The sequence below is a fragment of the Gadus chalcogrammus genome, chromosome 7, assembly GCF_026213295.1.
Source record: "Gadus chalcogrammus isolate NIFS_2021 chromosome 7, NIFS_Gcha_1.0, whole genome shotgun sequence".
Taxonomy (NCBI): Eukaryota; Metazoa; Chordata; class Actinopteri; order Gadiformes; family Gadidae; genus Gadus; species Gadus chalcogrammus.
The window spans coordinates 22,618,270-22,643,672 of NC_079418.1; the positions used below are offsets into that span (position 1 = coordinate 22,618,270).

At 43.4% G+C, this 25,403-nt stretch overlaps 1 protein-coding gene across 2 annotated transcripts in view; it reads right to left on the reverse strand.

Moving 5' to 3' along the window:
* The window catches only part of ntm (neurotrimin), a 336,788-nt gene that overhangs the window by 269,884 nt on the left and 41,501 nt on the right, over nucleotides 1-25,403 (reverse strand). The gene's annotated exons all lie outside the window — the stretch shown is intronic.

Consider the following 25,403-nt stretch of genomic DNA (forward strand, 5'->3'; position numbering starts at 1 on the left):
CAATCAACTAATCACACCGGTGATATACCTATCGCCTATCTGCTTCCCCAGCTATGCAAACAGAGCAGGGGTTGAGGGGGGGGGCATATTGACTGCCTTATATTTCTTTAGGGAGGAAAGAGGGAGTGTTATATTGCGGTAATAAAGGCGTTCCATGGGGAGAGAAACCCCATAGAACCCCGCAATTACTTTTCAAAGTCATGCAGTGGGGCCGATCGATAACGTCAGTTTCTCAGGGTATTAAGGAATAAATGGGACTATACCGCACTAGCAGGGACTTTTTTTGCCTGACCTTTGAGTCATTACCGTTCTCGGGTTTATTGCTATGCGGGTAAATTACAGCCAACGATGACTTAGGGGTAATGCTGGTAAGGAGTACTCGCCTCAACCATGTAAAGCAAAATCCATCCGTTCCCTCAATCCGAGGATTATTGGTGTTTTTTTAATTGGTTTTTTTCTTGTGCCAAAGCCTGTAAAGAGGGTTGGGGTTCTGGGACTAGCGGATTATGTTATGATACATTCTATTTCGGAGACGTGGTTCGGATCAACATCATCTCCAGTTTTGACGGCGATGGCCTCTTTGCTTGTTTGTTCGGCACCCCAGACCCCAGCGACTGAGCATGCACAACAAAAACAAAAACAACCATCCCCACAAGTGTGGACAAGAATTTGCAACAGCAGCCCATAATGTCTGTTTCAAGGTCTGAAGCTAGGTCTCCATCGACCCCTGTTCACCTCTCGCTCAGGGACAAGGTATTCAGACGGCTAGCCAGGAGCAAAATGAACGTGATTTGCACAGTTCATCAGACAGGCGTCCCAATCCATCTGCCCACTCAACAGGAATTAGCTGGGAGCGGGGGAAGGAGTCTGCCAGAGGACAGCCGTCTACGGGATATCATTCGGGACGGCTCAATACCGTTTACACATAAAAACATACCCGGGCCATGTGTGTAAACACACACACACCCACACTCACTTGTTCCCCTGCAAATCAAATCAGTCCGTCTTCACACCAGTCAGGTATTCACCCCTGGACCTATTATGGAGCGGGAAATATGTGATCTTACGGAACGGTTAACTAGCATCGTATCTGTAGGGCTTTCCCCGACTAACATTTTCATTAGGCAACTAAAAGCAGTCCATACAGAGCATTAGTCGGCTTCAGCTTGATGACTTGATATTTATTTAGTTTCTACATTGATTATTATCAGAGATGCAATTACCTGTATGGGTTTGAGCAACTAACCTGCATAGAGAACATGATATAAAACTGTTAGTGTTGGGAGTGTTGTTCCCGTGGATTTCCTCAGTTAAAGCATTGAGAGAGGTTCAGCCACCACTGTAGACGATTAATAAGGAGGTAATTACGTTTACAAATCGTCACCATTTCTAAAGTTTCATATCGACTCATATCGGAAAACAAATAGGACGATACGATATATCTACGATAGGGGCAGATTATTTGATACTTTGATGATGGAGTCATTATTGTAGAACAAGTCACATTTGGTGGAATTCCATCTACCTGGGCCGGCAAATAAACATTGGCCAACAAACTTAGAATAGTGTCAACAACAAGGAAATCTGGGGACACTATAACATCAAAAGTATGTGCATGTCATATCAAAACAAAAATCATCAACTAACTATCCCAGCAACTAATGAGCCGTCTATTCAACTATATTTTATAAAGCTTCCCTTTGCTCCCGTTGCTGTTTGGTGTGAATTCTCACTCCTGAATCCAAGGCGGTTTTCCGAATAAACTGCGGTTTAGCTTCTTCCCCTGGTCGCCGTTAAATACTGGACACGACGTAGCCACTCCACAAGGGTTCACGTTCGGTTAACTGACCCCCCCCCCCAATTCACCTCGCTAGACGTGACGCATACCAAGCCAGACATGGAAAAATAGTCTCCGGTTAGAAAACTGCTAAGTATGCTGCCGACGCTCAGCCTCTTATCGCCGCCCCCGCGGGAGCAGTTACGGCGCCCGGAGACCCCCTCCTCCCGACACGTCGATAGCGGTCCCCCGCAAACATTGACTTGGATTAAAGCTCCCCCTCCACGCGTCCTGATGCCACGCGACTGGCTCGCTCCGAGGCTGAATCAAGGCACCCAGGTACCACTGCGTCATCTCACACACACACACACACACACACACACACACACACACACACACACACACACACACACACACACACACACACACACACACACACACACACACACACACACACACACACACACACACACACACACCACAAGCACATAGCTTAGCACATTCCTGCGCTCTCCTGCAATTTCACGCGTTGATTTGTTAAGAGGAGGGACTCCGTCCTCCAGATGCACCGTCAGCCAACATGTGAGCATCAAGCTCTGAGGTTAGGTTAATAACAGAGAGGTGGCAGAGAGCAAGAGGCTACATCAGGTAAAGCATGGGATTGGGGGTTGTGTCTGAGATTTGGGCTGGGGTGGTGTTGGTGGTGTTTTGGGGGGTAGCTGGGTGTTATCAGACGCTGCGCAGTAGGTGCCTCTACGCAGTGCTCCCCTGAACGCCTTTCATTTCTCTTCAGCCCGTCAGGCATTTGGAGAGCAAGGAAAAGATCCATGACCTTAACTATCCTGCTGAACCCAGGTTTTTGTGTGTGTGTGTGTGTGTGTGTGTGTGTGTGTGTGTGTGTGTGTGTGTGTGTGTGTGTGTGTGTGTGTGTGTGTGTGTGTGTGTGTGTGTGTGTGTGTGTGAGTGCGTGAGTGCGTGCATCTTTTGTTTGGCAGGGAGGGAGGATTTGAGGACATGGCAGTGGGCCTGCGGGTTGCCTTGCTCCTCACGTACACTTCTGCTGCTGAATACTGATGGAGCAGCAGACAAGGAATCGGGCAAGATTCACACGTAGCTTTTAATGGTGTGTCATCATCAACAACAACAACTACTCAGGGAACAACCAGAGGTCAAATAATATTGCGTGGAATGTAGACGTCTGAGCAGTCTTTTGGCAATGCGTTGTGTGTTGTACGTTTCCGCACACACCTGCAGAAAGCTTCCCTGTCAAAGTTCCAAGGCGGCTACACCATCATTGTATTTTTTTATCGGTGCAATTATCCAGACAGCCAACCGTAAAAGAATGAAATAGAAATATTTTGGTAAAAGAGATTATCTCTTGTCGTAGTGCGGTGATGCAATGACAAACAATGACAAACCACCGCACATCAAAGTATACCTTGACGAAAAATACTACACTGCCCTAGATTGTCTTAACAAAAAACGCAACATTAAGTTTGTGATAGGGGTTTGTTGTTGGTACTTTCGTTGCTGGGGACAGTTCCTTCGAACAATGTAGTGTGAAGGATAGATAGGATCGGTCACGCTCTGCGAAAGGACAACGCTAAGTCAAGACGAGGGTGACAGACGGCCCCATGCCCACTTGTCATATTTTTGCCATTTCAACAGCCCTCGAGTTTAGGGTCCCCCACACAACCTTCATTTGTGGAGGACAAAAACTCCTCAGGGGCTCTTAAAACCAGGCTTTAGTGTTATAGTTATCTTAAGTGGATAATACGAACCGCAAGTCCAACAAATAAATACACAATGTATCTTGAAGATGTTTCTTTAACATCTGTGTAAGGATAGGAACAGAATGTAATTACCATCAAAGCCTTTCAGTTTATGTTTTGCAATCCCTGTATTTAATATACACCACAGTCTATCTTGTGGTTGTCTGTGAGGTCATTTCACTCAATTGCAGTTTTTATTCAATTGCAGTCTTTCTTTCTGTTCAATAAATGCTAGTGGCTGTTTTTTTCCAATGGCTTGTCAGAAATAATTAATGTTTCAATTGCGCTGATGGTCAAGGGTGATCAATTGAGACATGATAAAATACATCTTAATGCACCTGAGCGGAAGTATACCCGATGGGAATTTTGAGGGATGGAAATGTTGGAAAGTAGGTAAAAGAGCTCTAAACCCAACCTCAGACGTCGCCATCGAACAGCACAGCCAAGAGGTAAAAACAACCCGGGAACCCCCAAAACATAATACCAGACAAAGAATACAACATATTCGGGGCAAACAACGGCACCTTACCACAGAAGGAGTACATAACGAACAAAATAAGACACGTTATGTAGTGTCTTTTTTTCTTGCTGGGGTTCTTTTTCAACAAGAGGAGCAGGTGCCTCTGCAAGACAGCTGTCACCAAGCAACAGAAGTGGTACATTCCTTGAAGCCAAGACATCCCCAGTTTACAGGGTTGGTGGGGAGGTAGGGGGAAAGGAGGTAGAAAAAAAAAAGAGATTTTTGACTCCCCCCAAAGAGCTCTTGCTTCAGTTAGGGCTTGCAGGCAGAAACGTGCCCCTGAATGTGTCCTCTAATAGGATTATGCATCGCAACGTCCCACCGCTGCAGACAGATGCTCCCTCCGTTCGGACACTGAAACAGGAGGTTAACTGGTCGCTCCCCAGTATAGAGTTGCACATGTGTGCAGTTTGCATCTAGTGAGGCTCCGTGTGTGCGCTGTAGAATGTCCCCTTGAGCTGGCCCGGAGCAATGTCCCCATAAGCTGTCACACACCAGCCAGGGAGTGGCCCAATAAGCTGTCTCTCACAAACACACACACACACACACACACACACACACACACACACACACACACACACACACACACACACACACACACACACACACACACACACACACACACACACACACACACACACACACAGTGAGCCTTCATAAACGTCGAGGCGAGAGTGTGGGGGGGTCGTGGCTCCTCAGTGATCTGTAATGCCTGACAGGAATGAAATCCTCTTCAAACACCCAGCTAGCAATATTCTCCAAGCAAATCTACTGTAATATATATATATATATATACCCTGAGGCAGTGTTTGCAGTATACTGTTGGAAAGAAAACACACTGCGAGGCATTTTAATGGCATATAAATCGGTGAACATTAACTTAAACTTAATCAGTGTAAAAACTCCCTTTAAGCTTTTATTTTTGCTTCGGGATGAAAAACTTTTTTAAAAATCAAAGGCTGAGAGATTGTTTTCCTTATGAGACGAGGTGTTCCATTTCAACTGGCAAGGCTTCACTTGGAGGAGCCGTTCGCTTCACTAACTGTATGGGGCCCGGCAGGCGGCCTTGTTAACAAGCAAACCATGTTTGTAATGAGAAAGTCGATGACCATCCACTCCTTGAAAGGCAAAACACATAACACAGACACACAAACAAACTTGAATAGGAATAAATAAATCAAGTAACCGCAGCAAACACTCAAATCACCAATTTCCTCCCTGCACTTTTGCTGTCCCTTTCTTTGTTATGGGTTGTTTTTGTATTGAATCATTTGTAGAGGAATCTTGAGTTACAAATAATTCACAATCTTGAGTTGGCGACATAATGACAGGAATTCGATGAGCCTCTTTTAAAAAAGGACTTTTAAGTCTACAGTGAGTTCAGGGGTCAAGAGGCCATCATCTAAGTTATAGAAAGTACAACCCAAGGACTGTCATTATCAAAGCTGGTATCAAAGCTTTTAAGCTATTTATTAAGAGATCCACTGAAATGGGATTAATCAGTTGCGACTGACTTGTGTGTTCCATTCGGTCTTTAGCTTTATCATTGACCTTTGTTATCTGGGGCTCACACGCTACTTACAGGGATGGGAAAGAAATTATTGTGTGGTGATTTTTTCAGATTTATTCTTCAGATTCAGATAGGGTAGGCCACTAAACTAATCTAAACGTATTGCAATGGTGTCCAGCGTCTGTTATGGCCTCTTTCTTACGAAGACAGCGTAGTTCGCAACACTTTATCTGAATCTGTTAAAGATATACATGGCTACAAAATCCTAATCCTATTACTTAAGCCAGTCGTGGCAGGGGCACAGAACGCGGCCTGTCCGTTTGTTTGTATCAAATAATGAATCTGCCAAACAGACACACAGACAGAAGTAAAGCTATAGATAAAAGATCAGTGAACAGATTTATTTAACGCACAGACAGAAGTAAGGCGATAGAAAGAAGATCAGTGAACAGATTTATTGAATGCACAGACAGCTTGCATGCGTGCATGCGTGCGTGCGTGAGTGCGTGCGTGCGTGTCCCTGAGAGAGTGCACAATAATTCAGAAATTAGAAAAATCCCAAAATATAACCCAATTCCATTTTAAAGATAACAGATAAGATTTAATGTTACTGAGTCTAATGAAAGTGAACATTAAAAAGTAAACTTCCTTCACCTTATATGATGACACCAATGACCCCTTAGCCCTGCCTGCAGAAAAACTGCTCTGGTCAGAGTATAAAAACTAAACTTCCACTTTCACAAACTCTCCCCGTTTGGCGTTCCGACTGAGGACAAAGCCCAGCCAATCAGACGCTGCAGGGATCACGACTAACACAAAAGAGAAATGAACTCCCGCTCCCTCTCTCCCTCTGACGCTTTGTCTGATGTCCCCACCGTGTCGTGGTGTGGCCGGGTCTACACGTGAAAGATAATCCCCCCCTTTTCTCTCTCCGAGCTCGCCTCCGTCACGTCTCACCCTGGTAATCTGCCGACCTCCCACATCACTTTGGAAGCTACTTAAGGTATCTTCGCCCTCGCAACCTCGCTCCTCCAGCCTGAAGATTTATTTCCAGCTGCCTCCGCACACCGGTCGCAGACACATATTGCACACGTTCACGCACCGTTACCTTCGACTCATACCCCCCCCCCGCCCCGTCTTGAGGTGTCTCTGACGTCATGGTCCGGTTTTTCTTCTCAAGGATGAGAAAGTACCAGCATGTCTGATGCCAGACTTGGAAAGGGGTAGGAATGCAAAGCCAGAGACAGCGAGAGAAAAAAATGTATGAAGAGAAAGAGATGAGAGAAGAGAGAGAAACAGGAAGAGAGCCAGCGAGAAACGGAGAGAATGACATTAAAAAGGGAAAATGGGTGAGAGAGAGAGAGAGAGAGAGAGAGAGAGAGAGAGAGAGGAGGAGTATAATGAGGGAGTGAGAACAAGGTTGAGAGAGAAAAAAGGTAACAAGAAACAGACAGAGAGAATGAAAAGAATGAACAAGCAGTAAATGAGGACAGAGTGAAAAAGAGAACGAAAGAGATTGAGAATCGTAGAGAGAGAGAGAGAGAAAGAGACAAATAACAAGAAGGAGAGAGAGGGAGAAAATGAGAAAATAAAGTATTGATGGCCAGGACTTCATCGGCCAACGTCGGCCGGGGAGGCAGACAAGAGGAGTGATCGGTCGCCAAGCATAATGCTTAGCGTTGCTACTATTTCAACCTGCCGACGGAGCCTGGCATCGCATAGAACACCCCGCCCTCCCAGACAAGGGCCTTGGCGTGGACACAGACGTGTCTTGGCTGCTGTCTGTCACCGAGTATTACAGACGGATTTCTTAGGAGGACGGAGGAGGAGGCGAGGGGAAGGGGGAGGGGGAGGGGCTTGGAGTCAGATGCACTGATCGTTTTTCTTCCCAACACAATTTTCCCGCATGTGGGCCCGGGCATGAGCTACAGAGCTCTACATGAGCTACAGAGAGCTGAGCTCTGTGGAGCAGCATGTGTGTATTGATTCACCGGGGCGGGCATAGGTTGGGAGGGGAACTCTCTAGTGAAATTGAAATCCAAATTCAATCCAAATTCACAGGCCTCCCCTCATTCAGATCACTGTGTGTGTGTGTGTGTGTGTGTGTGTGTGTGTGTGTGTGTGTGTGTGTGTGTGTGTGTGTGTGTGTGTGTGTGTGTGTGTGTGTGTGTGTGTGTGTGTGTGTGTGTGTGTGTGTGTGTGTGTGTGTGTGTTGCGGTGGAGTTGGGTGGGATTTTAATTCGGAGCCACTTAGGAGTTCCTGGTAATTAACTTCACAACCAAAGCGGATGGGCTTAGTTAAGCATGTGCAAACATTCCGCCCCCCCCATGGAGCCCACCCAACTATCCCCCCTACACACACACGCACACCCAAAGTCCCACAAGTGGGGGGATGACAATAACTCATCCTTGCTTTCACAGGATGTTTTTTGCAGTGATATCCAAGCGTCTGAAAAAAAAAAAAGGGAAAACAAAAAGATGAAACCCAGGCTAATTAAAAGGGGCTTTGACCAGGATTGCTGAGCGATTGGAGTTGAAGGACTGGATTTACAGGCTGACCGAGTGAGCCTGACAGAGAGCGGTGTGTTAGTGAGAGAACGAGCGGTTAGAGTTCCCTGTACATCACACACAGCCAGGGAACCAAGGCGCCAGCCCTGTTCACACAACAGGTTCACAAACACCTGCTGGAATTACTGCAGGAGCCACCTTGACAGCACTGACCTCTTCTGAATAAAATGTGCAGATCATCCATTGGCATCCATTGCATGGTTGTTATTACAAAGAAATAAATCAATTGGATACAAGTCCAATTCATTTTATTTTTAACCAGAACTGTTATGCCAGGAGAGTGTGTTGGCTACATGGGTTCCAGACCCAGCTGAATGAGGTTCAGAGTTCAGGGGCACTAATCCAATGGCCAGTCTCCCTTCAGGCCTATTGAGTGATATGCCCATTGCCCAACCTCTACCTGCTCCTTTATGACCATGCAAACAGTTGTTTTTTCTTTGGATAAAACCATCTGCGAAAAGGACCAAAAGGATAGAAACAGAAACCGTAATAGTAAACTGATCCTCATGTGCAACGTTATACATTTACTAAATTTAAATAACCAAAGCAGTCAAAACATTATAGGAGATTGCGGGACGAGACTTTACCCGAGCCAAATTTCCCAAGCGTGGCAGCGACATTAAGGCATTAAGGCAGTGCAAATTCGAGTTGTCTGTATCGCCAAACAGCGCTTCAGCCGTCCGCATCCACGCCCACAAGTGTCCACCATTATTAAGCGCAGCATATCCGCGTGTCAGAGCGTTGTCAGTGGACCCTCACCGTAATTACACACAAGGGCTTGATTTCAGAGGGATGTATATTCTTGTAAACCCCATTTTCCCTCATCCCTCCCTCTGGAGTTGAGCCGAGCACACCATTTGCATATATTTGCACACTGTGCAGTGATTGGGGCAATCCTCCCGTGACATCGGAAACGTTGGATCTGAAGGGCCAATAGGTTCACCTTTATCAGACTAATGTATGCCGTTGAATGTGGGTGCAATATCTTGAGTGACTACATTCTTTAAATGGGTTGGCACGGCGGGACCCAAAGTTTTAATGCCATGCACCGCCGGTTCAGCTTGACAGCATCGCCGACTAGCATTTAAAAGTCCGGCTTCTCCTTAGTTCCCCGTTCCTCCATGACATCTCGCCTATCAATTTGGAAAGTCGGACCAAGCCAACTGTACAAGATTATTAGTATCAAAAACTAAAGTCTAAATTATTCAATGTTATGCCCATATGCTCTGTTCTGCATAAAATATCTGACTTCGCCCTGAGGAAAGATGTAAAATAACAATGCCATGATAACAAGTTCTGCATCAAATTAATCTCTAGAGTATCGACATGGTTTTCCAAAACAAATCAACCAATAGGAAGCCAGGTCTTTCACATGGTTTTCTTTCTAACGTTATTTTAAAGCATGCAATGTGCATACAACCTGGTAGCCCTGGGAGCATTCAGTACGCACAGCAAAGAACTACATTTTCTAAAGCACTTATTCTCATAGAGAGGACATGCTCTCCTCCATCATAACGTTAGCACAAACACAAACCTAAAGAGAGAGAACAAGGTTGGATGTTTTTGGGTAGGACACTTTGCTTAATCAAATCTGAACTGCAGTCATTTTTGGAACAATTTGTTCCGAGAGAGCCATCAAAGTGGTAAGAGGTTTCATTTAGATAGGATTTCAAATCTGTGTTTAAGGTAAGAAACTTGATTTATAGGTGTATCATCCTTGTGCATTCAATAAGAGGTTTTTCTTACAGTATAGATGGTAAATCTATGTTTCATATAAATATTTAGAAACCTTAAGTGCATGTTTACTCGATAAGCGGGCCTAAAGTCAGTGTGTTTGAGGTCTCTCTCTCTCTCTCTCTCTCTCTCTCTCTCTCTCTCTCTCTCTCTCTCTCTCTCTCTCTCTCTCTCTCTCTCTCTCTCTCTCTCTCTCTCTCTCTCTCTCTCTCTCTCTCTCTCTCTCTCTCTCTCTCTCTCTCTCTCTCTCTCTCGTCTAAAGAGCAGGCAAAATAGCACACCTAAATGAAAGAAGCATTTCACAGAATTTTCCCCCCGGAGGGCGAAGAAGTCATGGGCCTAAAGAACACCTCCTCACCCCGCTCCCCCATTTCATTTTTTAATTAAACCTGGATAAAGAAGCAACCCCAAGCAAGGAAATAATGCATCAAAGCGTGTCTGAATAATATTAGCTGGCACTTTCTCTGTGATATTAACATTCAGTACCAGGAAAAGGTAACAAACGAAACAATCAGTTTCTGTGTAACTGAATATTCCTTATTCTGCATTGAAATTGAATAGGAATTGAGGCTGAAATTATGTATAGTTTGATAATGGCTAAGTTGACGGGAGCCTGGGTTGAGTTTGGATTGCTTTTGGTGTCACCACAACCGACCTGCATGTCATTCCAGAGCACATTAAGTCCACATGTATTCTTGCATAGCTTGGTCTGATGTTGTGATTGTGTGTATGCGGTTTTTCTTCTTTCTCATGATTTTCTGACAATCTTTGTCAGAAAATTGTCCTTTTTGGACCAAGATGCTAACCCTGGCTGATACCCTGTGGATGAACCAGATAGGCAAACTTGCAATGGCTCCGTAGCGTGGTCTTAATCAAAATGCCCCTCAAGAAAGAAATAACATGCTAAAACCCAAGTGGATTCCATCCTGTACGAAACAAAACAGGTGCTAGCATACTAATAAATAACGGTTGCTTCCAAATGATCTCACAATATAGCACAACGTAGCATCGCTGAAAAGGGACACTGGGCGATCAACACAGCTACCGAGGGTTCCACCATCTGGTGATGGAGATACAGAGTGTCTGGGTATTTTTAAGGGAACAAGAGCCGTGGAGAACGCTAGCAGACAGCAGTGATTCATTTCCGTCCCTCCATGTTCCTGCAGCTTCACTTCGCCTATATTATTTTAACCTCTGCGCTCCAGAGCCCACCGGAGTATGTGGGTACATCCGAGATGCCAGCGTGTGCGCTCACCGTTGCTTTAGAACGAGGGGGTACATCCACACACACACACACACACACACATACGTCTACCTCGCATATCCTCTGTGTGGGGGATCGCAGAGCACGCAAATGCCAAGAAGAAAGAATGGAGGGAAAATGAAACAGGGGGAAGTGCAGGAAAAGCTTTGGCGGGGAGGATGTATCACAGCGTCCATGATAAGGCTGTTTGCCTGACTGAATAGGTTTAGCGATGCTGACAGACGTTGATAGGAAGACGGAGAATAACATAGTGTAGCAAGGTCTTGGAAACATAAGACACACACGGCAACCTTTAGCCAATCAGCCCGAGTAAACTCCCACCCGCAGGCACACAGCATCGCTATACGACCAGGAGTGCAAATAGGCTGCTGTCAATCTCCCACACGGAATCAGACGAACAAACGCAGGGGGGCAACAACCTCGGCTCGTGGCCTTGGACATGCACACAAAGAGAAGAGGGAAGGATGGAGGCCGGCTGCACAGACCTTAGCCCCCAGCTGAGGGGCTGACTATTGAAGAATGGATTCAGAACATCCTTGTGGGTGCCATTTTAAGGAAAATCTATTCTGCAGCAGTTTAAGTTTTCCCTGATTTCTCTGTCCCTCGGAGACATGTCCCTCGGAGAGGGAGATGTAAGGGCGAAGGCTTTTCAAGAAACTTCCGGGAAAGGATAATTGCTAGTTTCATTTATTCATCTCAATAAATGAGTGTCAGTGGACCTGTTTTCTCCTGTAAGCCCTATGATGCATTGCACTTAGAACTGGAGGATAAAGAGTAAAAATATAGGACGTGTCCTTGCAATGCATACACATGCTACCCTACAGTGCATTAATGTATAATATATATAATTTAAACATGAGCTATACTGGATGTTATTATATTCCATGTTACTTATAGACAGATCATATAAATGCTCAGATGACAGCAAGCCTATTAGAGCTTCATCAGTTCTCCAGCGGGGGAAAAGAAAAGACAGGATGCATGCCAAAAAGGGGCCGACAGCTGGGCTGTAATACCCCAAGATGAAGTTAATTAGAGGTTAAACTTTAAACACATATCATGTCACAAAAGTACCCCAAGTTCTTTATGGCATGCCATGCTCAAACAAATGTCCCTGAGAAGAGTGCGACCAAAAGTTAAGGTTGCCTTATTGTATTGTCGTTATGCAGTATTTAATTAAGCATATTTTGTATTGCTTAACTTGGTTCACTCTTGAGGCTGAACAAGGAAATTTGCTAAGTCTCAGTGGCGTCGCTCCACTGGTTTTGAAGCAGACACAAAGAGTAATTCATTAGACAAATTAATGCTAAATTAGAAATTAAAAAATGTGCCCCAAAACACATTTTCAGGAGTCCGTGTCACGACATTTTATCTCAGTGCTCTGAGCGGTGAGACTAATCAACTCGTTTGATGACAGATGCTTATCCTTTGTTATTTCACTTTTAAAGCTTTTGTTAAAAAAATGATATGAGATCGACGCAACACTCAACGCCTCCTCAAATCCAGTTATTTGAAGCATGTTGTTATTTGAAGTATGTTATAAGGCGGTAATGCCCGAAGTTAACACATCTTGCTCATTAAAGACAACGTTTTAGAAGCATGCATACGCTTGTATTGGGCATATTTTGCATTCATCTGTGCTGAAAATACTTTTTAGAAATTAACTGTTTTGTTGACTAACTACACACTCTACAGGTTGTAAGCAACCGTATTATGCCGTTAAAAACACTTGTTTGGTGGACATTTAGGCTGCAATCATTACATGTATGGTGCGAATAAACTATTTTGTGCATCTTATCATTTTGAAATGCAGCTTATTTTACGTTTATAAAGAGTACAGTTGATCTTTCAGATCCATAAAGCTTTAGAAAGGGGGATTTGTTTATTTGTATATTTCAGATGATAGGCAGCATAAATGGAATAAAAGTATGGAACGACTGAGTAGATTTGAATCTAACCATAATTATGATGAACCATTATGCATGCTGTCTTAGTATTTTTTGACTATGAGAGCTTTAAATCTCTACATGAAGCCATCATGGTCCCTTGAAGTGACTCAAAAATGCTGTCAAATCAGGCTGAAAATAACCTGGTGTGTGTGTGCGTGCGTGCGTGTCTGTGTTCGTCGTATCAGCAATGGATAAGGACGTAGTTAGTATGCCAAATTGGTTCATAATTTGGTTGATTTAATTACCAGATGCAGCATGAAACGCAAAATGCCAACAGTCTGTTTGTTCAAACAAGTGGTGGTTGACCTTGACGTGGATGGGATGGGTTTTCTTCTCTCAAAATGGTGGCCTAAGCCAATAAAATGGAGACGGCCAATAAAGGTGCTCTGGTTTATGTGGCCATTAATGTCATCGCTGCAGCCCCCAACAGTCAATACTTATGTTTACTGTCAAAGGGCTAGTTCTTCAATTGTACACATCACACGGGCATAACCATTTTATAGTTAAACAAAAGGGCAACACATTTATTGCCGTTTGTCATAAATGTCTATAGTATTTTTTCTTTGCAGTCTCCACTTGACCTAGATGAATACAGTATTGGCAGGCATCAAGTACCCATATTTAAAGCCGATTTGTGCGAAAGCATGATCTTTACGGATGGCAAAGAGTATTATTACCGAGACATTTCCTCCTATGAAGACAACGCCGAATGGAAATGCACATTTGAACTTGTCAGATAATTCCTCTTAAACAGAAAAGACTTGGAATTACATCACCAAGGCGGCGCTGGCAGGCCTCTCATTTCAACGGAACTAACTTTGACATATAGGCTACATCTGCTATCCTTACCCATTTTAACTAAAATAACTTTAGATTTTTTTCATTAAAATGAATCCGTACACACAGGTTACATTGCCCTTTACTCTGTTCAACTTGAACCAAAAACCCATTAACACTTTCCTCTTATCCAGTCCAGTCCTAACTATAATCAGAGGCAGTAAACAAAAACATAAAACCAGGAATGTGGATCAGCATCCAGGCTGCAGGACTCTTTTACCAAGAAGTAAACACAAACAAACCAGTTCTTAGTCGGGCAGTGGGGCAATGTAGAAAGTCTCTGTCAGTTCTTCCATACAGCAAGGAACCTTTGCCATGCCGTTTTCTTTCGAAATATTAGTTAATTCTGCTTTGAGCGGCTGAACTAATTACGAGAGGAAAATGGCGATCCACAAGGGACACTTGAATTATGGATGAATTTAGAACAGAAGCTTATGTGTGTCATACTTCCAAAGTGGCCACTGGCATTTGTCAAACCTGTCCTTTCAGATTTATCCTAGAGGATCACTTCCTTAATGTTTCATGAGGCAGGATCATATTGAATGCAATGCATCTGTGTGCTGCTACATCAAGTACAGTAATTGCATGAATAAAGGCTGTGGCCTATAGACGATTCTTTCTGACCTTCACGGTGGTGCGACCGTCGTAGGAGTGCGGCCTAAATACAAAGTTGTATAAAGAAATCTGTATGCGAGCATTTCGCCGCTCTGCGATGACTATGCCCCGTGTTCTATACAAATACCTTTCAAAAAGTTTGTGACCCGATCAATATCCACTTAATGGTAATGCCCCACTGGCCGAAACAGGTGGAACAAGTTACCTACTCATAATAACAAGCCTCTTAATGGGGAATATATTCTGATTCCTAATTATTTTATTTTCTGGTGATCTGTCATCCAGTATAGTGCATTTAATCCCAAGCTCTCGAATAGCGCTAGTGCTGCGACGCAATTTCATTGAAACTTTGCACAATGTTTAAACCACAGTTTTTGTATTTACGATCAAAGCAGTGTGTCTTCATTGGAACTTAAGTGGGTCGTGTTTCCAAATAGAGCACTCGCACCGGCAACTCCATACAGCCGCATTATGTCTTTAAACACCGCTCAAAACCTTGGCGCGTATCGCAATGCCATCAACACCACTGATTATATTGAACACAGAGCAACACCATCTTCCAGGCAGTTTTGTGCCTTCTTTTACTGGACGCTGCCTGATGCGGGGCTCCCTGGCTCGTCTGGTGTGCAATCCGCATTACATCGAAACTCTGCCGTAGCTGAATCCGTCCCGGACCAAGAGTGGATCCCAAAGACACTGACTTCCTCCACACATAACCTGTGTGTCAGTGCAGTTTGGATTTTTGAAGCGTTAAAGCGTTGAACTACAACTCGTCGAACCATTTCGACCTTCAGAAATTGTATGTCGTCGTCGCGACGGCCCCATTTAAAATGTTAAATGGTTGCGCATCGCAACTATTAGGCTTTATTGTTTGGGTTGAACTATGAATAAATGAGCTTGCATCGAAATGATAAATGGCTGCGAATCTACCATTTTGGTCCTCTTGAGTCCTTCATAATATCCTTTGACAATGCCCTGCCAATCGCATAGAAGTGCCTAGATAAAAACATCACAGAATTTCAAAGGCTTTTTATGGACTCATTGATTGGTTATGCTGCAGCTTTTCAATGCAAATCACCTGTAATAAAGTTCAAACCACAAGAGTATCTTTGCGAGACTTTGCAACTTGCAGCAACACGTGGTAGCCTTCGGATATGATTTGATGTAGCTTAAATTGGGCATTTGCACGGGTGAGGCCTACATACAGGTTTGTTATTCTCAAGCCTCAGTTGTTAACAAGTGCGGATTATGTACAATGTGTTCTATAATTGCGAAAATACGGTACTATATAAAACAAAAGGAAATAGTATGTTCAATATTAGGTTTTCATCATATGCACCATCAAAAAGGTAAGATAACTAAAAAAAGAATATTGAAGGTCGGTAACCTTCAATGACAGAATAAGGGTTTCATTCCCGGACCTGCAAACAGGTGAAGAGTAGAAATGGGGACAATTATATTGAGGGAGTGTGTGGATGATGGCTGGTTTAAGCAGCCTCACCTGTCCTGAGTCAGACTGATTGGACTCTGGGGCTGGGTGAGGCTGAGCACCTCTTGAACGTTGAGAAATCAATGTGCACAGGTTAAACCTGCCATCGCCACACAGACTCAGAGAGAGATCTCCTGCATGGCAACATTGAGCAGTAGGTCATGTGTCATTGTCTAAAATCTTTTACAATAAACCAGTCTTCCAACACCACCGTTCTTGTCCAGAGGAGCCCAGTTAAAGTCACCTAGGAGGAGTGTGGCAGCCACCTAGTTGGCGTGTAGCACTGACATTGTTACACGTATATCCTTTTTGTAAGGTTTTAAGTCACAAAATGCAAGAAAATCCCTTTGAAAAGCAATGCATTATTTGTTTGTTGCAGCCTAGTGTTGAATACACTAAACTATTTATAAGAGGGAAGGTATAAAGGAAACAAAATATTACACATTATAATGTGTTGAGTAGTCATTTTGTTGTTTGCTGTTCTTAAACGCTTGTCGAAAGCGTGGGCCCGAGACTTGGCAAAACAATCACTTTAGAGAATTGAAGTCAGGCGATTGAGAGCTGCTTCAATTAACTGACAACAAGTAAATCACAGATAGCAGGGAGAGTGTATGGGTTGCAGATGAAAAGTAAAACCATCTCTGCAGACAGGACAATAAAAACCGCTCAATCGGAGTGATTGAAAGGGAGCATTTATTTTTTCAATCAAAATTGAAAATGTCTCCAATGGGCGCCAGGTATGCAGCGTGCGTCTCGCCAAACACAACACAGGTTCATTTGAGATCACTGGAATGAACAGTAAAACAACGGAAGTGCCTTCCGAATAATTATGAATTCAAATGTCTTGGCAGAAACAAACCGATTTTCGGGGGGAACAGCCAGTGCTGCCAGACATTTGCCACCCTGCAAGGGCACTGACTAGATAAGGTGCTCGTCACCAAAAGAGTGCAAGGTGTCAGACCCATATGAAGAATGTACAGGGTGGCTTGTAGGCTCAACCTGCTGGTGCAATCAGCACGTAGGCAATACACCTTGTGGTGACCCAGGTCTGAGTCCCACATGTGCTCCATGTCATTTCCTCTCGTTCAACCCACGTTCCTGCCCTCTATTCACCCGCCCGTCAGTAATGGCCAAAAGAAGCCAGCTTAAGTATATTAAAAAAACAATGTGAGCGAGTGTACATGCTTTAAGTTAATTGTGTGTGTGGGCGTGTATATATAAAGATATATATCTATCTATCTATACATGTAATACATTTGACATTGATTAAAATAAAGTTAAGTAAATAAACTTTTTAATTGGCCCTCATGCAATCTTGGTTGTCACTTGTCAAAGTCCCATTTCCTCCATTCCTTTTCTTTCTTGGGGAATAATGAGCAATTTGCACATACAACTGTGAACATATTGACAGTCTCAGCCCACGTCCAGCAGTGAATCAGAGCAACCCAGCCAGAGACTTCATGAACATTGTAATTTCTTTCTACACTCATTTGGAATGCCAGGATTTGTGAAGATTAAGCGACCATTGCAATTTCTGGACAATAACTTTTCATTAAAAGAGTGATATATGGCGAGGATGTATCTATTTTTTAAAGGGCTCTCAAGGAATTTTCACATTGTTAAAATATAGCTCTAGATAGCTGTAGTCGCCTTTAAGGGTGCTGCAGCTATTTTTTGGTTGGCGTTACCTCACTCTGGATTAAAAGAAAGATGCATTAATGGAAAAGCTTTGGAGAAATCACTGCAACTGGATTTTGATTAATGAGAAACATTCATTTCTGTATTGACCATTTAAAAAACTATTAAGATTGCCACTCAAGCGTTGAGCATTAATTATAGGGGAGGCCTACATAAGCTTCCATTGAATTTAATGAGCAAGGCAAAGTCCCACACTGAGAAATACAACAAAAGTTTTGCAGAGACTTTAAAATGCACAGCCTAAAAACATCACCATATTGAACTCTGGTATAAGTGGACACCCTTATAATATATTCTTCCCCTTCTAGGTTTAAAAATGATAAGGATACATAAATGTGACGGTTGACGGCCACCAATGGTGTAAATGTAAATTCAAAGCTAGGTTTATGTTAACCCTGAAGCCTGTCCTGAGCCACCACTGCAACCATCTGGCAATGTCGGTAGAGGACAATACCCAAGACACCACCACCACCATCCCCATCCCCACCCAAAGTTACATGTCCATGTAGAGGACAGAGCCATCGTCAAAGTAAAAAAACTGAATATGGCGAAAGGAATCGTCAACATGACATTTCATAATCATCTGTGGACACAGATATCAAGAGGCAAGGACATGCACCAGATGCTCCACTAAGACCGATCGAATCAAGGTCAACATGTTTGTCCAAGGTTACCCAAGGTCACTCCATTTCCCCCTGTTGGCCCATGTAAGTCAATGTGATTCTGTAAAACAGCTTCCTCTTTTTTTGTTGACCTCTTAAAAGCCCTACAAAAAAGCATCAATATGATGATTTCATCAGCTATGAATGATGATTGAATTTGTATGCGTAATCTGTATTGACCTAAGCGAATGAGATCATCAGCCAGAGGAGTGCAAATTCATAACGTATGCATGCATGTCATGTTTTTCTGTAAATGTTTCCCATACGGATTCCCAAGGTAACCGGAGACACAATACGTAGCAAAGATAACTCATGAATAATGTATAAATAATCATTCTTTTGAGAGGATTTGTGTGTCAAGAGGGGTATGAGTCAAGAGGCAAGATGGAAATAGGAAGTTTTGATACTGGTAGCATACCAAAGCGTCTTCTTTAGACCATCATATACAGAAAGTAGAAGGTAGATATTAAGCCGAAAGCGATGAAATATCCAGGCTGCAACATTTAACATCAATGTCATTGCGTCATGTTTATTTACAAAACACAGACATACAGTGTGTGTGTGTGTGTGGGTGTGTGGGTGTGTGGGTGTGGGAGTGGGTGTGTGTGTGTGTGTGTGTCACACACACACACACACACTAAAAGGTGTTTACGGGTAGTACTTTCGTTGTTGAAACACACCAATGCCATAACGCTCACCAGAGATGACAAAATAATGTTCAGAGCATCACAGACATGCCCTTTTTTTTCTCAAGACTTCATACCTCAATTATACGGGCCAAACCCCAGAAAAAATGACAACTTCATCCTTGATGAACGCCCTGACTCTCCAGAGGAACCAGGGTTTCTTATGAACACGCTCGCACAGATTGCCACCACAAAAGGCCATAGCTAAAGGGGCTTCAAGCTCAATCAATGATAGCACTAATTGAAATATTATCTTGTGCGCCTCACACTAATGCCCAGGCAAGCACCCAATAATTACACACAGCTCATTAAAATCAGACCATCGCGCTTTCTAACAACCAACTCTGTCCGGACCAAAATTAAAGCCACAGCCCTGTGTGTTGTTGAGGCTGAGCTCCCCCCTCTCCCCCTCCTCCTATTCCCAGCCGCAAGCTTCTTCCATCTTTTTAAATGCAGTTGGGTGGGTTTATTATCTTAAGTGTTTTTCCCTCTATCGGGGAAATAATCTCGAGAATCTGTTCAAGTGAGGGTTCCTGATGATAGGAGAATCTAGCTACCTGCCAACCTAAAGTAAAGCCTTTACCTCAGCTGGAGACATCAAATCAGATTAGAAAAGAGACCATATTGGAGGTTGAGCAAACTATTTCCGACCACGTAGATGATTCCCATACGATACATGACATGGGTTAGGGCCATACAATATAAGGACACGGTTACTGCATTTGTGGTAAAGCCAACTGAGGGAAGAACTACCCCAATCAAAATAAGATTATTGCCAGAATGGCCCATGAAACAGTAAAAATGCTGTATTAAAGGGCAACTTCCGGATTTTTAAACCTTTGCTTTATTTTTTCCCTTTTTTAGGTCTAAGTGACTCATACAGGCAACAATTTTAGAAATTGGTCCAATGTTGAGCGAGAGCACTTCAGCCCATAATGTAACCCGTAGGGGCAGTAGCGCCTGTGTAAATGTACGTCCTTAAAAGTGCTTGTTTATGCAACTGACACATTCAGATTGTTATTATAAGTGTCTGAAAACATTATGGAAAGGTCCCTACAGAGAAATCAAACTTTTTTCTTTACCTTTTGCTTGAACCAGTCTGTTTGTAACAATGTTTGACCATGTCTCACTCAAAGAGAAGCAATGCTCTGAAATATCGTGAGCGTACTGGAAGAGACCGGTGGAAACGTGAGTGAGAATTAGATAGACGAGTGCCGCTTAGAGATAATTCTGTTGACTATTGAAACTGTAGCTTAGCATTATCTAAAATATTTGGCTTTTAGGGCTGAGATTGTATTGACAAAAGTGATTCCTGTAACAACTCAACTCTTAAGAGCTCATGGGATCCTTTTCATAATGTTTTCAGACACTTATAAAAATCGGAACCTGTCATTGGCAAAAACAAGCACTTTTAGAGGACATTCATTAGCGAGGCGCTATTGCCTCTAAGGGTCACATTGCAGCCATAACGGGCTGCAATGGCTGGAGCTCTCGCTCAATATTGGACCAATTTCACAAAGGGTTGTCTACATTAGTCACTTTGACCAAAACTATTGGAAAACAGGTTCTGGGTTAAAGATAGAGGAGATACCCTATTTATTTGAAATGTATCGTCTTCAGGGCTGGAAGATAGAGGCTTATTTGAGGTGACCATCACTGCTCACTGCTTTTATTGTCTAGCAACAGAGCAATTATTTGACTGAGGCTAGAATATATTTTGGACAACAAAAGTCTACAACAATTCTATATTTGTGTTAACAAATTCAATAAGAAGAAAAGTAGAGAGAAAGAAGAAAAGATTTTCTTTTCACAGACATGTTAAATTAACGCCATGAGGATTAGATCAGATTGTTGTTATTTTGTGTTTGGGGTTGTTCTTTTCTAAAATAATAATAAAAAAAAAAATGACTTTCCAGTTTTTAAGCAAGGGATGTAACCCTACACATCTAGCATGAATATGTGAACTACTTGTGTTTGATAAGCGATCCTGGCAGCAACAGGGACGGTTATGTGCTCTGTCCACACATCCGTTGTGCTAAAAGGAAAATAAGGTTGCAAAGACAACCTCCTGTGATTCTAGGTGTGGTTCCCTTGTTGGACAAAATGGAAGACAAACACCATCATCGACTGCAGGGCACTCGGTCAGTCTTTGACCAAAATGGTAGCTGGCCTCGGCAGCTCCTGTTATTTCTCACCATTGCATCCTATACTTAACATAAATACTACCTATTGGCCTTATACTATACAATATGCTGTGTACAATTTTACCCATTGACTGGACGGCGTGCCAACTGGCGTTAACGGAAGGAAAGGGGCCAGGACATGGAATGAATAACTTTCTACAGTATACACCTGGAGGCAAGAAACAGTGAGCCTTGTTCCAACTGTCAAGCAGGCTCTGTGGAAGTCTCTTCACCGACACACAAAAGATATATGTCAGAAAACATGTCAGGAAAATACTGCATCTCTTTTTTTAAACAAAATATGAACGAATTCTCTCTTACCCTCTTAAAAAGCACAAATGCAACAATCTCTTGTTTTATTCATGCTAATTTTCCAATTCATATTCTATCCGAGTTTTATTTGTGTTTTTTTCAAGCATGAACTCTGTGTCCCTTGACTTGTCCAGTGCAGAGCTTTGTTCCTTCATATTTTTTAACCACATTAGTTGAATTTATGCACACATTATGAAATAGAAGCACATGAATAAATCAGGGATGTCAGACAGGATCACTGACTCCTAAGTAAAGCTCCCTGCCAAGCTAAACAACCGGGGTAAACTATACCTCTCAGCAGACACTCTCCCAACTTCCAGACTTCCTCACAGAACCAAGAGAAGAGCAGCAGTATATATTGCACGTTTCAAAATTAGTTTTGACACTTCCCGGCACACTGTTTGTTTATTTGTTCTGTCGGGGGATTGCTTTACAGCACCACGCCGAGCCTAAAGTGTAAACGCCGGATACATAGGTAGGTGTGTTGTTGCGAAGCGTCAGCACTAGGCTACATACTGCAACGTTTCTTTGGAAGTAGCTGGCCGAGAGGGTGAATGGCTGGGGTGTTTAGTAATCAGTTCCCTGCAGTGCCAACTTCTGGGAGCTTGCCACATGACCACTTGAGTGGGTCTTGGTTAACGTCATCGGCGAGTAGAGGAAAAATACCTTTTCCTAGAAAAGCGGCCCTGTGATTTTTTTTAGAGTTGTGGTGCCTATTTAAATCAAATGATTAGAATTAAAGTTCGGCTGCACAAGTCTCCAGTAGTTTGGTGATTGTTTTTTATTTAACGCTATTACTTTATTGATGATGTGTGCTTTTCGACCAAACGCCACACACAAGCCTGTCATAGAGAGCATAAATATGCAAGCTGCAGGCTGTTTTAAAATGTGTTCAGAGCAAGATTACACATAATAAAATGATTTTGCTCCATGGTGATAAATGTAGGATAATTAACTCCCATCAATAACGTTTTCAAAGTAAACAATTGACACTCCTTGCAATGTGGAGAAAAACCTGCAGCTCGCTCAAGTGCACATTTGTGCAGTACTGTTCACGCTCCTGATCTCTCATCTAAGGTGCATTATTCTTCCCTGAGGATATTGTTCTGCCTTGTGAGAGGGAATCAAACGCTGAGTCTTAATCGTTTCCCCTGCTCATGGAACCATGGGGTTTGCACGACGGCTGTATTTATCACTGTTTAAGCCACAGCGCCTCCAACTTGTGCAGTTGGCCTACTAGCCATTGTCTTCAAGATTGGAGACAATTCTGTATTCTCTCTCTCTCTTCCCCCCCCCCCCTCTCTCTCTCTCTCTCTCTCTCTCCCCATCCTCCTGGGTGCAGCAGTGGCATTACACGTGTGCTACGTGTGAGCACTGTAGGGACTGAACCAGAGCATTTTGCTCCAGCCCCCAGCTCTGCCTGTCTCCTCCGCCTCGGGAAGAGCCATGCAGACGAGGCTGTAACCCGCTGATAAGGGAACACTCTCCGCACCCATCAACAATGATCTCTTATGTCTTGAACAAAAGCCGGCATACACCCCGCACGCCATGCCCCCCCCACCCGTATCGCCACCACCCCCTTCTCTCTCTCTCTCTCTCTCTCTCGTTCTCTCCCTCACGTAGACTTCATTTTCTCCCGTCTCTCTCTCTCTCTCTCTTTCTCTCTCTCTCGTTCTCTCCCTCATGTTCACTTCATTCTCTCCCGTCTCTCTCTCTCCAGTCTCTCTTTCTATCTCTCTGTCATCTGACAACAGATGTTCGGCCTCTCAAGAATTTTAGATTTTGACCAGGAATAATTCTGTCCTCTGCCAGTTGGATGTTCTGGCACATAAAAGGGACTGGGGGCATATTAAACAGGCCTCCAAGGGGGCCTGCCAAGAAACACACACACACACACACACACACACACACACACACACACACACACACACACACACACACACACACACACACACACACACACACACACACACACACACACACACACACACACACACACACACACACACACACACGTTTCTCTGGCGTCCAGGAAATACTCTGCCAGAAATGTCTCTCAGCGACGAAAGAAAAGAGAAAAACAAGGGGGGGTCTTAATGCAATTGTGGATGTGGCACTGGTTGGATACTATATGAGAAGAGTAGAAACGAGTAGACACGGGTCTATTTGTGATTGACGTCTGAGGATATTTGTGATCAGATGTTGATGTGAAGACAGAACATTTGCCCCCGACAGCATTGTCCGGCATTTCAACAAGTGCGAGCTTCACTTTTCCAATAGGCTGTTGACTTTGTTGGTGTGCGGTTCAAGCAAGCCTTCCTGTGGAAAGACTCTACCAAGTCCAAACCTCATGATGCACAATCTTGCAATTTGCAGAGCTTATGTTATGTGTTTTGAGTGGTTTTAAGTTATGCTTAGAGCACGTTGTAAGCTCTGAATACAAACTAGGCCTACAGTTAGTGGCATCTAGTTATTTGAGAAAATCATGAATTGCGATTGTTCACTGCTGTTATGGAGTTTGATTTGTTGGCGTTTAGTAATGTTTAACCAAATGTAGGCCTACTTGGTTTATAGTGTAGGCCTACATTTGGCAGCAAAGAACAAGTCGACCCTAAAATGTTCCCTTAAATGCCAATTCCCCATTCTGTGACTCATAAGCCTCGGAACTAGTGAGAATAGTCTTAAAAAGACGATTTCCTATAAAAATATGTACAATTATTCATATACCAATGCTATGGATGCTACCACTTGCCAATATCCTGAAGCTCTCTTGTTTTTAATAAGGGGAGCCAAAAAGGTAACAGTAGCCAACCAGACGTGTGTACCATACAAACGTTGTTAAATTATGCCTAGTTTAACAGGGTACCTAAACAGAGGGTTCGCTATGCAAGTAAAAGGCAAAGAAGACAATATAGTGGGAATTTGATTTAAGCAGGCTATGCACTACCGAATCACAAACGTAGCCCACCACCATTTTCAATTACGTGGACCTCTTGCTAATACAGGGCTTAACTTGGTTGACCTGAACACGCACCCGATTTGGATTTAGAACTAATAGGCTCCTAAATCTACTTTAGGGAAAGAGCGCCAAACACGTCAAAATGATACACGGATAGGATGGGAGCAACGCAAGGTCGCGCCAAAAAAAAAACAAGTTTCTAGGCTACTGGACCAGTGGTCCTCAAAGTATTTTAACAAATGTGAGCCCCCCTCGAAGGGAGGGGGGCGGTGTAGGGCAAACCCCTTTCCACCACCCCTTTCCGCTGCAAAATATTTTTGGGAGGGATATTTTTTTAATGAATATCAATAAATGTCAGGCGTAAATATTAACATTAAATGAGTGCATCGAAAACGTAGAAAAATAAATAAAACTTTTAATTAAATGATATGTGAAGGTGGCATTCAGATTCAACTCGTTTGTTTGCGTTATGCACTTGTTCACAACCAATATTAGAACAACAAAACGGACATTTTTCAAGAAGTCCTCCCCCACTGAAATCCTTCAGGCTACGGTAGGCTATGCGTATCCCAATGTGAGAAAACCTGTCTCCTGCTCGCCGGTCCTGGGCAGCCTACCGCCACCTGCGCAGCGTGGAGAGACGCGGACACACAACACTCTGGAGTCGCACTTCTGCTTTATTGCGGAATAAAAGAAAACTAGTGCAACTTTTGCTTTCCGTTTTATTTTCTGCCACGGCTCATTCTGATCTGTCACGGCACTCTTATATAACAACGGCAAGCCCGAAAACATTAATAGAAATCTAGAAGTGCACTTCATCCCACTAATCGCTTTATTCCAACTGCGGCTTTAGATGGCGTCCGTATGT